The sequence below is a fragment of the Schistocerca piceifrons genome, chromosome X (assembly GCF_021461385.2).
Source record: "Schistocerca piceifrons isolate TAMUIC-IGC-003096 chromosome X, iqSchPice1.1, whole genome shotgun sequence".
Classification (NCBI taxonomy): domain Eukaryota; kingdom Metazoa; phylum Arthropoda; class Insecta; order Orthoptera; family Acrididae; genus Schistocerca; species Schistocerca piceifrons.
In genome coordinates, this window is record NC_060149.1 from 263,349,780 (window position 1) to 263,365,744 (window position 15,965).

At 40.5% G+C, this 15,965-nt stretch overlaps 1 protein-coding gene across 3 annotated transcripts in view; it reads left to right on the forward strand.

The window, feature by feature from the left end:
- Nucleotides 1-15,965, forward strand: part of LOC124721086 (C2 domain-containing protein 5) — a 230,532-nt gene that overhangs the window by 9,507 nt on the left and 205,060 nt on the right. Inside the window, exon 2 of one of the 3 annotated variants that reach the window (XM_047245898.1) lies at nt 6,809-6,937. The exons of the other annotated variants lie outside the window; for them this stretch is intronic. The gene's annotated coding sequence lies outside the window, so the exon portion shown is untranslated. The remainder of the gene's footprint in view (nt 1-6,808; nt 6,938-15,965) is intronic. 3 annotated transcript variants of the gene reach the window in all.

Below are 15,965 nucleotides of genomic sequence, written 5' to 3' on the forward strand. Positions count from 1 at the left end.
CAAAGAATAGGAGGCGGTTGGCTGTGGTCAGCTAAAGCAGCAGATGATTGCTATTGTGCAATGGGCAAGAAGGGATCTGTTCCAAACAGTGGTGCAGCTACAGCCAAATTTAACGGGGCTCCAAGGGACAAATTCTCACTCTCCACAGTGGCCTGGTGACCGCATGGGGATATTCTCTTTGCCTGACAGCCAGTACGTTGTGTTCTGTTGACACCACTCCTCGGTGGCACTGTTGAGGTGGTGTCAAAAGCATAGGAACAGGACCAGTGGGGAGTTGGTTCACATGATCTTCTTGGATGAGAGCAGATTCAGCCTGAGTAGTGATCCACAATGTACCCTCATATGATGAGAAATGAGAACACATAAGTGTATGGCAGGAATATTGTCGAACATTATTGTTTTGGTGATACATGTGCTATGGTGTGGGAAGTTATAATGTTGTGTGGGCGTACCGACATCCAAATCTTTGAATGTACTGTGATACACTCACTGGTCAACATTATTGTGTCACTATACGCTCTCCCCTTGTGCATCTTTTCAGGGGTGCATTCAGCCCTGACTTAATTTTTATGGATGACAGTGCACAACCATATCACAATGTGCAGGTGGAGGAGCTTTTGGAAAAAAAGAGGATATTCAGCGAATGGACTGGCCTGCCTATTCCCTCAACTTACATCCAAGTGAGCACATAAATCCATGTGAGCACATATGGGATGTGGTGGGGAAACATATTGCAGCACATCCATTTGCACAAATGACCATCCAACAGCCTGAGCTGGTGGAGGAATGGAACATCCTGCCACAAGAACTCCTTACTAACCTTGTTGTCAGCGTAGCAGCGTGTTGCAGAGCATGCATTGCAGTCCATGGTGGTCACAACCCTATTAAGAACCTTGTCCCACCTTTTGTAATGGCCAGGGGACCACCATAAATCGTGATGGCTTCGTGCAATTATTGTTTTTGAATAAATATGTCACTTTTGTTTGTCCTATTGCATGTTGCAGCTACCTTCTGTACTATACTGTAGCAGTTCTTTAGGGTCCAAGTTTCATTGAGTTATGTTACTTGGCAGTGACACGTCATGTGAAAGTTACTTTCGTCCGTAAGTTTTGCACACCAGTGTACAGACTATTTATCTGCTGTATCAAGCATAACAACTCTCCTGGTCTTCTTGATGGATTTATTGAATCTGGAAACCATCATGGCTATGATGATATGGTGCTAGTTAATCTCTGCCTCTTGACTGATACCACTGCTAAGGTAAGGTTTGTTTGTAACTAAGGTCTACGATATTTTTGTCATATGTTTGCTGCTGAACTAATACCCCATATGTCCTTGACAGCTGGACACGCTATTGCCAGCTATCAAGCCTAAATTGCAGAAGGCCACTTTAACTGTCAAAGATCTTCTATCACCATTTGGACTATAGTTGTAGAAGACAGTTTTTGAGCCAGCAGGTGTGGCTGAGTGTTTCTAGGTGCTCCAGTCTGGAACCATGCGACCGCTACGGTCACAGGTTCGAATCCTACCTCGGGCATAGATGTGTGTGATGTCCTTAGGTTAGTTAAGTTTAAGTAGTTCTAAGTTCTAGGGGACTGATGACCTCAGATGTTAAGTCCCATAGTGCTCAGAGCCATATGAAGACAGTTTTAGAAGAAAGTATTCAGCACTATTTTGCAAGACTGCCTCTCCATTTCACCAGCAGCCTAAATGTGGTAGATTAAAGTCTCATTCTCCTCCTGTTATTGCATAATTGGAGTATTTCTGCACAGTGGTACTTGAACTTTTTTGAATGATTCTATAAATTTAACAGAATTGGATAACAGGTAAAATTATCCGATGATTAATTTGAGAGCACCCATGCTGATTAATCACATTCAGATAAGTTCAGTCATAGGAAATTTTGATGTTGCTAAACATAATATTTTTGTTTATTGGAATGAACATACCCTCTTCCCCAATAATCTAGCAGTTTTTTTTGTCAAAGTAAGTCCCATGTTTCATTAAATATTTTAGAACTTTTTACTTGGGTTTTCATCAGGCTCTCACTTTCGAGGATAATTTGCATTCAAAATTTTTTATGTAGTCTGGTAAATTATGGGACTTTGTTACAAATGCTTTGGCAGTGAACTACTAGAATATTGATATTGTCACTCTGTAAGTTGTTGGCAAACTGATTGTGGGCTTTATAAATGATCTGGTGAGTGTCCATCAGAGGTTCTTGAAATTTTGTCAAGCCATAAAATGCTCCTCTGTGCAGTCTGCATGTACTCTGCAAGGCTGGTTGCTGCTGCTTCTGAGAAGTGATGTATCAAGTGAAGTGCTAAAATCCTTCACTCCATGGTGTAGATCCAGATACACTATGTGATCAAAAGTATCTGGACAACCCCAAAAACATATATTTTTCATAATAGATGCATTGTGCTGCCACTTGCTGCCAGATACTCCATATCAGCGACCTCAGTAGTTATTAGACATTGTGAGAGAGCAGAATGGTGTGCTCTGCGGAACTCACGGACTTCGAACATGATCAGGTCATGGGGTGTCACTTGTGTCATATGTCTTTACGCAAGATTTCCACACTCCTAAACATCCCTAAGTCCACTGTTTCCGGTATGATAGTGAAGTGGAAACGTGAAGGAACACATACAGCACAAAAGCGTACAGGCCGACCTCGTCTGTTGACTGACAGAGACCGACGACAGTTGAAGAGGGTCATAATGTGTAATAGACAGACATCTATCCAGACCATCACACAGGAATTCCAAACTGCGTAAGGATCCACTGCAAGTACTATGACAATCCACTGCAAGTACTATGACAGTTAGGCAGCAGGTGAGAAAATTTGGACTTCATGGTTGAGTGGCTGCTATTAAGCTGCACATCATGCCAGTAAATGCCAAACGATGCCTCACTTGGTGTAAGGAGCATAAACACTGGATGATTGAACAGTGGAAAAACGTAGTGTGGAGTGACGAATCACGTTACACAATGTGACAATCCGATGGCAGGGTGTGGGTATGGCAAATGCCCAGTAATTGTCATCTGCCAGCGTGTATAATGCCAACAATAAAATTTGGAGGCGGTGTTGTTATGGTGTGGTTGTGTTTTTCATGGAGGGGGCTTGCACAACTTGTTGTTTTGCATAGCACTATCATAGCACAGGCCTACATTGATGTTTTAAGCACCTTTTTGCTTCCCACTGTTGAAGAGGGATGGCGATTGCATCTTTCAACACAATCGAGCACCTGTTGATAATGCACGGCCTGTGGTCGAGTAGTTACACAACAATAGCATCCCTGTAATGGACTGGCCTGCACAGAGTCCTGACCTGAATCCTGTAGAACACCTTTGGGATGTTTTGGAATGTCGACTTCGTGCCAGGCCTCACCAACTGACATCAATACCTCTCCTCAGTGCAGCACTCCGTGAAGGTTGGGTTGCTATTCGCCAAGAAACCTTCCAGCACCTGATTGAACGTATGCCTTCGAGAGTAGAAGCTGTCATCAAGGCTTAGGGTGGGCCAACACTGTATTGAATTCCAGCATTGCCGATGGAGGGCGCGACAAACTTGTAAGTCATTTTCAGCCAGGTGTCTGGATACATTTGATCACTCAGTGTATCTGTAGCTAGGACCGTCACAGAGTTGACAGAGCCACTCATTGAGACCCTCTACCCGATTCCAAACAACAGGACCCAAATTAATGCAGATGGTAAGCTTCACTTGCACCCTTTGATCAGGGGAGTAGCCTTTACAATTCATGCCATCCATTTGTAGGAACTAAGGATGGTTCCCGATTCCAAGCTATATGCATCATTGGTACTAACATTAGCTATGATTTGAGGATGACCGCACCTTCAATAACAATAGTCAGAAGCCTCCTCCACACATCAAATGAGACCTAGGAGACATGTACAGTGGCTTGCTTTGTAGCCCTAGGTGCTATTTTCCAAAGGGGTTTCATAACCTACCTGACAGTGAAGAATCTGATAAGTAACAACCTTTCCCCCTGCTGAGAGAACAGCACATGTCTTTGCTATCTATGTCAATCCTCTGCAGTCCACCTTAAGGCGTGTGGTGGGGTGTACCCTGTACTATTACTAGTCATTTCCTTTCCTGTTCCACACACAAATAGAATGAGGGAAGGCAACAGAATTCTTCTGCAGTCAACTTCGAATTCTGGCTCTCTAAATTTTCTCAATAGTGATTCTCGAAAAAAATGTCTTCCCTCCAGGGATTCCCACTTGAGTTCCCAAACCACCTCTGTAACACTTGCATGTTGTTCGAACCTACCAGCAACAAATCTAGCAGCCCACCTATGAATTGTATCAATTAATCGGAACTGGTACAGATCCCAAACACTCGAGCAGTACTCAAGAACAGACTGCACTAGTGTCCTATATGCGATCTCCTTGACAAATGAACCACACATCTCAAGTGCCCGTCCCATTTCATACTGCTTTGCAGTGTTACACGCAGATATTTAAATGACTTGACTGTGGCAAGCAGGACACTACTAATACTGTATCTGAACATTATGGGTTTGTTTTTCCTACATATCTGCATTAACTTACATTTTTCTACATTTAGTGCTAGCTGCCATTCATCACATCAACTAGAAATTTTGTTTATGTCATCTTGTATCCTCCTACAGTCACTCAACTTCAGCACCTTACCATACACCACAGCATCATTAGCAAACAACTGCAGATTGCTGTCCATCCTGTCAATCAAATCATTTATGTATACTGAGGATAATAGCAGTCCTATCACACTTCCCTGGGGCACTCCTGATGATACCATTGCCTTTGAAGGGCGCTCACCATCGATGATAAAATACTGGGTTCTATAACTTAAGAAGTCTTCTAGCTGCTCACATATCTGTGAACCTAATCCATATGCTCATACCTTCTTTAACAGGCAGCAAGAGGGCACCAAGTCGAGCATTTTTCCCGAAATCTAGAAATATGGGATCTGCCTGTTGCCCTTCATCCATAGTTTGAGTATATCCTGTGAGAAAAGGACGAGCTGAGTTTCACATGAGTGCTGCTTTCTAAAACCATGCTAATTCATTGACATAAGCTTCTCGGTGTCAAGAAAATTTATTATATTTGCACTTACAATATGGCCAAGGATTCTGTGGCAAACCGATGTTAGGATATTGGTGTGCGAGTTTGTGGGTCCGTTCTTTTGCCCTTACACAGAGCAGCCACCTGTGCTTTTTTCCGATCACTTGGGACATTCTGTGGGCGAGAGATTTGTGATAAATATAAGTTGAATAATGTTGTTGTTGGTTGTTTTTTGGGGAAGGAGACCAGACAGCGTGGTCATCAGTCTCATCGGATTAGGGAAGGATGGGGAAGGAAGTTGGCCGTGCCCTTTCAGAGGAACCATCCCGGCATTTGCCTGGAGTGCTTTAGGGAAATCACGGAAAACCTAAATCAGGATGGCCGGACGCGGGATTGAACCGTCGTCCTCCCGAATGCGAGTCCAGTGTCTAACCACTGCGCCACCTCGCTCGGTCATTGAGTAATGGGCTAATGCTTTAGAGTACTCTCGGGGGAACTGAGCTGGGATTCCATCGGGACCTGGTGATTTATTTGTTTTCAACTCCTTCAATTGTTTCTTTATGCCAGGATGCGTATCACTTTGTCCTCCATACAGGAGTCTGTTCGATCATCAAACAACAGTATGTTTGTATGATTCTCCTGCATGAACGATTTCTTGAATGTGAAATTTAAAACTTTGGCTTTCGTTTTGCTATCTCCAACCGTCACACCAGACTGGTCAACAAGTGACTAGATGGAAGCCTTAGATCCACTCAGTGATTTTACGTAGGACTAGAATTTTCTTGGTTTCTCTGCCAGATCATTTGCTAAGGTATGACAGTGGTAGTAGTTGAATGCTTTGTGCATCAATGTTTTCGCTGATGCACAAATCTGTACAATCCTTTGCCTGTCATGTCGTCATTCGTGTGTTCCCTTTGAAACAAGAGTGCAACAGCCTCTGCTTCCTCAGCTGTTTTTGAATCTCATTACTAAACCATGGTGGTTTCTTCCACCCTAAATCCACTTACTAGGCACATAATTCTCCAGACTATGATTCACAAACTGCTTAAACTTTTCCCATAATTTCCCTGTGTCCATCTCATGTGAACTAAGTGATGCCAATTCACTTTCTAAGTGAGATGCTGACAACTGCTTATCTTCAGCTTCTAGCAGAAACTCTCTCCTAGCCATCTTAACTGATTTATTAACTTTCGTAACAATAGCTGCTGTAATGACCTCATGATCGCTAATATCCGTGTCTATATTGACATTGTTGATAAGGTCTGGCCTATTTGTAGCTACAAGGTCTTAGATATTTCCATTGCATGTGGGTTGCCAAATTAGCTGCTCAAGACAGTTTTCAGAAAATGTATTCAAAAGCACTTCGAACCACTCTCTGTCTGTACCCCTTGCAGTGAGCCCAAGACATCCCAGTCTATAATCAGTAGGTTAAAGTTGCCTCCAACTAGCAATCCATGATCTGGGTATTTATGCACTACTGACCATAGACCTTCTTTGAATGTCTCTCGAACTGTCACAGCAGAATCAGGTGGCCAGTAAAAACATCCAACAATTAACTTTGTTTCACATAGACATTTTATACGCAAGCACATAACTTCGCTGTCACACACAACTTTGACCTCACTGGAGACAATATTTTTTTCAATTGCAGTGAACACTCCTCCTCTTATGTCCTGTAATCTGTCTTTCTCATATTCATTCCATGACTTGCTAAATATCTCAGAGCTTTCCATTTCAGGTTTCAGCCAGCGCTCAGTTCTGCAAATAATTTGAGCATGAGAACTTTGACAGTTTACAGATAAAATTTTGACAGTTGAAATGTCTTTACTCTGAACATTGTCTGGCTTCCCTTTCTGTATATCAAATGGTGAGTGTTCATTTAAATGGTAAGTGTTAATTTAAATGGTGAGCATTCATTTGAATACCTCAAACTACCGACCAGCCTAAAACACCTCATGTACACTCCACAAGTACTCTGCTACCTGAGTAGCTGCTACCTTCAAACCAAAGGACCCTTATCAACTATGGGTACAATGCTACAAATTGCAAGCTCTGCTTGCACCCCATGCATGAGACCAGCAGCCTTCACCATTTCTGCCACCTGCCCGTATGAACCGAGGATGGCCTCGGAACCCATGCGACAGATGTCGTTGGTGCCGATGTGAGCCACAGCCAAGGCTCACTCCACATCTCAGATGAGGCCCCATGGCAGACATACTGTGTGCACACTAGTGTTCTTTCCAGCCTTGAATGTGATCTGCCTAAGGGGCTCCATAATGTGCCTAATGTTGAAGCTCCCAATAATTAGTAAACCCCTCCACCCCATGTGCCTGTTCGGACCCTGCTGAAGGAGTGGCCACCTGTCCACTCACAGTGTGAATGGGTGAGGCCAGAGGATCAGTCTCCACATAGGCCCTCCACTTGAGGGATGCAAATGCATTACCACCTGCCACTCACTCTGCTCTAAGGGTGGATTGCCTGCGACAGCTACACTAGGAGGTGCCTCAGTAGCAGAGCCCATGGATGAAACAAGCGACACCTAAGGTGTCTTATGCGACATGCCAGATTCTCTGCCACTGCTACATCCCGAGGTGACTGATTGTAGCCAAAAGCGCATTCAGCTGTTCTCAAATTGGGGCTAGCTCCTTGTGTGTCCGCACACAGCATGCACACATCCTACCCTCCTAGCAGGACTAACTGAAGGAGTAAACTATAAAAGCAGGCAGATTCTAGATATGTAACTTGCTACCCTACTGATGTGATGTGTCATCAATGGACGCTGATGCCTCAGTGAGCTATGTAGCTGGCTGTTCAGAAGAAATGAAAACTGTGCAACAGGATGCCCGAATTTACGCTTACAAAATGCAAGCTTACGTCTCATAGTATGGAAACAGGTAAGAAATTTTAGAAATATACTATGAGGAAAAGAAAGTAAAAGATAAACACTTAACTTGGCACTCTGTAGATGTAACTGGAGGCTCACTGACTGGCTTACTAAATGAGTGGACACTTGTCTTCAAAACAAAACAAATGAGCTACTGCTGTGCCACAGACCGAATGAATTTACACTTACAAAAATGAGAGGTTAAACTTCTTAAACAGAAAAACATGCACAAAATTTAATAAATATGCTAAGAGGAAAAGACAGGAAAACTTAACTTGCTGCTATGTAGGTGTGGTATCAGGCAAGAGCTGTAAGATGCCCAGTCTTGACATTCATCCACTGCATAGTGTGAAACGAACTGACCACAGCATGCCGCTTGTCCTGAGATGAGTACAGAGCAACCATAACTCCTACACTGGAGGTACCTCAGCAGCTGAACTCATGGGTGAAACGTGTGACAGCTGTTGTGTTCCGGGTGGGAAGTTAGCTGGCCAGAGCCGACTAATCGTCACCAACAGTGCTTTCAGCTCTACATGGACCCATGGACCACAGCCAACTGCTCATACATACATACACAACAAATGCACTCCCTGTCCTCCCTGTTGCAAAAATTTGCACTGTAGGAATCCCTGCTTTCCTTCTGGCACTAATTAAAATGCCCCAAACGTTCTCCACTAAAGCTAAATGCACTGATCACTACTGCTCTGCAGTCAGGCAGATTCTCAAATGCAAGTAATGGCTTACACACTATGATGATCAAAGTACACAATTATAGTGTTGCAAGCATTACAAAACTATGCTACTGCCATATAAAGTACAAAATATGAACACAAAGCAAGATAACCAACATACTAAAGCGTCTGATACTGGACGTCAGATTAGACTCATGATATTGTCAAAATGGCAGACAGAGTAACACATTTAAATCCAATATAACACCCATGACATCATTCGTGCTACCATAATAAAGGTACAGCAGCCATTTCATCACAAAGAAGATATTTGAAACAATCTAAAAATCACTAATAGGACACCTGCTGAAATTTGAGGGTTAAAGGCTGACATGGACTAACCCCTGCCTCATACACAAAAATCAGACAAAATCCATTGCTCTCACATTACATAAATGTTCCAAAAAAATGCCACAAATTTTCAAGCATTGTCCGAAATTAACCCGCATAGCCAAGCCGAAATCTGTAGTACTAACTAACAATGATACTGCAGTGTTATGCAGATGGGCATGGCGGGTACAGGTGTTGGTATCGATAAATTTACTTAACCTATCTAGCTAAAATGAGCTCCACATAACCCACCAACCAGGAAACAATGATATACAAAACATAAAAAAAAAAATTATGATGTAAGACTGGTATTTTTATTTGCACTTAACTCATAGTTAGTTCCTTGTCCCATAGATCAAATTCTAATAAGCATTATGGTGTGGAACATCTCAACAGAACAAACAGAGAACACTTATATACAACTACAAAAATTAAATAAAAAATAATATGTGTATGGCTACATAATGACTATTTGCAGTTTTTTAAGATAAATTAATTCTTCTCAGTAAATCCTCTATGGTATAGAAGGAATGTCAAGAAGAAACATTTTCAATCTGCACTGAAAACATGTCTGCTATCTATCAGACATTTCATTTCCATGGGTAGATTGTTAAAGATTATTATAGCTCCATATTTCACACCTTTCTGTGCCAAATTTAGTTTACACCGTTCATCAAAAAAACATTTTTTTCCTGTTTCTCAGAAAATACATTGTGTGCCTAGTTTTACTTTGAGACAACCTGTTTTAAGTTTTTCTGTCAGGGGTAGTTTATGAGCAATCATGATTTAATTTTTTCTTTGTTATCCTGATATAGTGCAGGACACATTAGCTGAAATTCAAAAAACAAATCAGTTTTTTATGGTCTTATTAAATTCATCACATTAAGGGAGTATGGGATTTAACATGAACTCTTAGTGTATTCACTTTGTAGCATTTATTTCACTTTAGGAATTATAGAAAAATGAGCTACCATATAGTAATGCATGTCACTTTTTTTTCTTTTATTGAGAATGATGCTTCTCTCAAATGACATTCCAGTAATAATCTACTAACATAAAAGGTACCCGGAGCTTGACAAGCTTTGGTCACATAATTCACCATTGCTTTGTAGTGGTAGCTCATCATCTTTTTCTTCTTCTTCTTCTTCTTCTTCTGAGGAAATTTTCTGGTTCCATCTTGAAACACTCCCATGCTCTCTTTGTTTGTCAGTTAAACGTGCTTCAGAATTTTCATCTTTCTGCAGTTCCTTGGTTTATGGGCCCACAGTCACACCTTCATTTATTTTTGCAGCTGAAAGATTGGGGAATTTGTAAGCTGGATGTGTGAATCCACTGCCTGTTGGATCCATGACCTTGACTAATTGTTTCATTAGGCCAAGTTTTATGTGAAGCAATGGAAGTGGTATACCTTCAGGAGCTATCAGATTTTCACATTGCACATTCTTTTCACCCACTGTCCAGCTGTGCTTATGCCATTTGTTTTTCATTTAGTGGGAATTTCTGTCATGACTATTCCATTGCAAAGAAAACATGCATACTTCGTATAGCCTTGTTGCGTTCCCAATATCATAGCAGTTACTCTGAAGTCTGCACACATTTTCCATTTGTATTCATTATATTGGAACAAATTCAGCATCCTCTGTAAGAGATCCTAATTCTTGTTAGTCAAGCTGTTGTAAGCAACTGAAACAAAGGGCATTTTATTTCAGCTGTGTAGCAAAACACCCTTGAGATATGCTTCTGGGGACATCTATGAAAAGTCTCCACTTCTGTGAACTGTAGGTGAAGTTCAGCACTTTCATCAGCCCAGCAACATCATTGCAGATCATCAGTGCTTCATCAGTTGCAAAATAAGAAATAAAGATATGTTCTCTGTTCCTAAAATCAGTGATTTTAGTACTTTAGTGGAGTAGATTGTACTCTTGTGATCTTGAACCAAGCAATTGCGCCTTTTGTTTACTTAGTCCTAGTTCACACACTAAATCATATAAATCTGCTTGTGTTAGTAAATATCTTGATCACTTACGTGTGTAGTGATATAGAAGATCATCTGTTGCATTATATGTGATTTTGTCAATACTAGTTACTTTACTGTTGCTCCGAATTTGATCTGGAGCTCTTGAAGGTACTGGAAGGCTGTCGGAATGCTGCACTGGCATTCTTGTGCCTCTTTGATTTTTTGTTATTTAAACCTTGAATTTTTGTTAGAGAGAAATAACAATCAGTTATGTGGTCCTGTGGCTCCCTCCATACCAGGGGCACAGCAAACAATGCCACGCTCTGTCTATATTTCCACCATTGAGTAAGTTTTCAGTAACTTGTAGCATAACAGAAATGTTGTGCCCATTCCTTATCTTGGTCTCCTACCTCTATTCCAGAGTAATGCCTATACACTTTCTTTATGAATGCCGAAATTGTCTCCTTCTTTCAGGCAAAGATGAATTTCCCAAAAATGTAACAGACGTTGTCTGGCTTACATCGACATCTACAACAATGTGACATTTTCTGGAAATTTAAAATACCTGCTCGGAAATATGGTAGACACACACTTGTTAAGATTGAGACTAGTTATGGTTAACACCACTGTTGTAACATTGCTCACCTGCCAATGGGATGCATGAAGCTTTACTGCTGAGTCAGCGGCCGGCTGACACCCTTTGAGTTAATGAGCGATTGCAGGTGGACCCGACTACAGATGTGTGGTGGGGAATGATCCACTGACGTCTGCGTCACTTTCCATATGCTGTTGAACAAGAAATTGTCATGTTCAATCACTACTGGATGTGGCAACATACACATATCTCTCCTTAACGGACCTGGGTTTGCCATGAACTGTGTATATATACAAATATACACACATTGTACAAAAAGTATTCCTGACAATTAAATTCTGTTACCAGATTTGAACACTTGTGAAACATTGTTGTGAAACAGTACTGTGGATCATTTTTCCTTCTAGTGGTGTACTTGCGAATATCTCTGTTTCTTTCAAACTTGGAGGGATTGTTGATAACACATATCTTAAGTGAATAAATCTACTGTGAGGATGTGTCTAATATCCCCAGGTGCTTAAAGGTGTATCTGTAAAATGTGTGTGTGTGTGTGTGTGTGTGTGTGTGTGTGTGTGTGTGTGTGTGTGTGTGTGTGTGTGTGTGTGTGTGCGCGTGTGTGTGTTAACTTCACACATAATTCAATGACAATATGCAAAATGTGTTAACTTACTGATTTCTACATCCCCAAAGTTGGCAATTATCCATATGGCAAAAGTACCTGAACCTTAGTGTTTTAGCAGGTTTTACATAGTTTTTCCAGTTGTTTTCATTGATATATACACCTAAGAACGTACAATTTTCTGCCCTGTTTTTCATTGGTGTACTAGGTTCAGAGTATGTGGCTCCGTAAACTGTCCCAGTGTAATAATTCATTGTATTCATATCGGGTCTCCAGCCGGAACATCTCGTCACCTGGACACAATATTTCAGCGATCCACCTGGCCACCATCTTCAGGTGAGTAGGTCATCGTACTATCTCGCCGGAACTGAAATCAAACATGCCGCAAAGCTCCTTTCTACGCCAACCGTGGGTCCACTGCATGTGCACAAAAATAACTGCCCTCTAGCAACAGGCACAACAGTGCACCGGTGGTGAAAGCTCGCGGAAATGATAAATCGATATAAAACACTATTGACAGTTTTTGAAGACCAAGTCAAGGACCGTTGTTTCTTGATGTCAAACACAACATGGTTCCAACACTTACTTAAAGGATACCCCTTATCTCTGTTTATAATATTGTCAAATAGCCGGATTTCAGTGATTTCTTTCACTACACAGTCCCAATACTGCAACGCAGGGGCAACCACTTGTGTCTTATCGTATAACATTTTATGTCCTTCCATAAGATAGTGTTCTGCCACTGCAGATTTTTCTGGCTGAAATAAATGCGGAAAACTTCCGTTTTTAGATGTCTTGTTCTACAGGAGGGGTGATGGGACATTAGGACATAGTGTTTATGGACTGATATCTTCATGCATCAAGTTGTCATCCATTGTACCAATGCAATGGGGTCCTACATACATTGGTAAAAAGAGCTTATGCCATCTCAGATGCAGAAATGCAGAAAGCTGTGTTCAAGAAGAATGGTTATACTGACAATCAGATCTGTCGTGCTCTACAGATTGGACCTTCACGGGAACCAACGGAAGATACAAGCAAATCAGTGGCATTCCTACCTTTTGCGGGGAGCATATCTTGAAAAATAGGTAGAATTTTGAAGAAATTTAATATTAAAAGTGTATTCTGTCTACCAGCTAACACCAGAGCCCTGTTGGGCTCAGTGAAGGTGATTTAGGTTTGAGAAAGCCCAGAGTCTACAAGATTTCCTACCATTGCAGGAATCTCTATATTGGACAAACAATTCGTACAGTCCAGGACTGTTGCGTGGAGAGTCATCACCACATGCATTTATTTCAGTCAGAAAAATCTGCGATAGCAGGACATTGTCTTATGGAAGGAAATAAAATGTTGTATGATGAGACACAAGTGGTTGCCACTATGTCGCAGAATTGGGACTGTGTAGTGAAAGTAGCCATTGAAATCCAGCTATCTAACGATATTATAAACAGAGATAAGGGGTATCCTTTAAGTAAGTGTTGGAACCCTGTTCTGTTTGACATTAAGAAACAGTGGTCCTTGTCTCGGTCTTCAAAAACTGTCAGTAGTGTTCAATATCGATTTATCGTTTCTGTGAGCTTTCACCACCAGTGCACTGTTGTGCCTGTCACTAGAGGGCAGTTAATTTCACGCACATGTGGTGGACCAATGGTCGGTGTATAAAAGAGCCGCTGCGGCGTGTTTGATTTCAGTTTCAGTGGAATAATGCGACTGCCTACTCACCTGAAGATGGCGGCCAGGTAGATTGCCGAAATATTGTTTACAGATGATGAGATGTTCTGGCTGTATACCCAATATGAATGCAAGAAAAAGGTTCATAGTAGGCGGGATATTTTTAACAGTGCAAAGCTGATTGAACTGTGTTTTTCCAAAGTTTTAAGGTGGCCTATTTTTACAAACCCTTTCTGTAACTTCCACAAAAAAATCATTTACGCATTCCTCTGTTGATGCTTCTTCATTCAACTTCACAACAATGCTTGTATGATCAGTAAACAGAACTAATTCTGTTTCTTAATTAAAATAAAGCAACAGTAGTCATGGGCCAGTGATTGAACCCTAAGGGATTCACATTGTAATTTCTCCCCATGCAGCCAATGTGACATCCCTCTTCATATTACTATTACTCGAGCAGCTTAGAGTAACTTTCTGCATTGTGTTTCTTAAATAAGAACTAAACCAGGCATTTGCTGAACTACACACTCTATAAAACTTAACTTCTCTAATAGAATATTGTGACTGTCACAATCAAATGCCTTCAGTTTGTTATGTAAGATCCCAGTTGGTTATATTTTATCATTTAAAGGTGTTATTATGTACTCAGTAAATGCATAAATAGCTGACTCAGTAGAATGGTGCTTTTGAAATCCAAACTGTGATTGGCTAAGTATCCCATTACTACACAGGCGGGTGACAACTCTGGAGTACATTATCTTCTCAAAAAATTTGGGAAAATTGTGTAAGGAGTGACATCAGGTGGTAGTCACCCTTTTTATAGAGAGGCCTAACAATGACACATCTCAAACTTTCTGGGAAAACACCCTGAGTTAGTGATGCATTACATAAGTGACTAAGAGCAGCACATAATATACAACATTTTAGTGTCTTATTGGAGATATTATCCACCCCATATGAACTTTTACTTTTTACAGTCATTATGCTCTTCCTTATTTCAAATGGGGATATGAAATCCATTCTTAATTCACTCAATGTTCTCTGTGTTGCTTCTTCGGTGTACTACTTTGCTTTTTCTTCTTAACTGTTTTTGCCAATTTCCTCTCCTATTTTTAAAAAAAGTAATTATTAAAAATGTCTGTAACGAATTAACTGTCTTCCACAAGCCCCCATTGTGTTTACCATTATGATGTCATCTCCCAATGCTTCTTTCCTGTTCTCTTTTTAACAATATTCCATATTGATTTTATTTTATTATTTGATCTGTTGTTTTAGACAAAATGTGCATACTCCTGGATTTTATTACAACTTTTTGTAATATGTTACAGTACCTTTTATAATAAGAAAGTTTTCTGGGCCTTTACATGGTCTGGCTATTTTGTACAAGCTCTTTTTTTCATTGTGAAGAGACTCTGATATATATATAGTGATCCAGTGTTTCTTTAATGACTTGTCATTATTACAGTTAATTATATTTTTAGGAAAACTAATTTCAGAAATGGATACAGACTCATTAAGAAATGTACAGAATTAAGGGTTAACATGAGGCTCACTGTAAACTTCATCTTAGTCAACATTTTTTAAACTTCTTTAAAAATCTTCAGTAGTACTGTCATTAATCAGCCTCACTGGTTTCTTAGACTGTTTCAAAACTGTGCATGGAGCTAATTTATATAAGGTGGCTAATTGTGCATCATGATCTGACAATCCATTTAACACCAGAGAGGCATGTGTCCCTCTAACTTCTGCTTGTTGAATGAATGCATTATCTAGAAGGGTTCCACATCTGTGTGATAACTAAGATTAAATTCAGTACCAACCAGACATGAAACAACTATATCCAAAAAATAACAAGTCACTTATGACTTAAGACTGGTATAATTTTGTGTTCTTAACATACATAGCTAAAGAGAATGTCACAATTGCTACCGCCCTTTTGTAAAATTAATATTCACAAAGAAACCAAATATTATGTCAATATGAACACACAATGGTATCATTAGCTTCAGATTACTTATTAAGCTAAAATGAAACTCATGGGACCTAATCACAGATATCAATACAGGCATTATAAAAACCAAAAACTGAGTGAACACATGTTATTAACC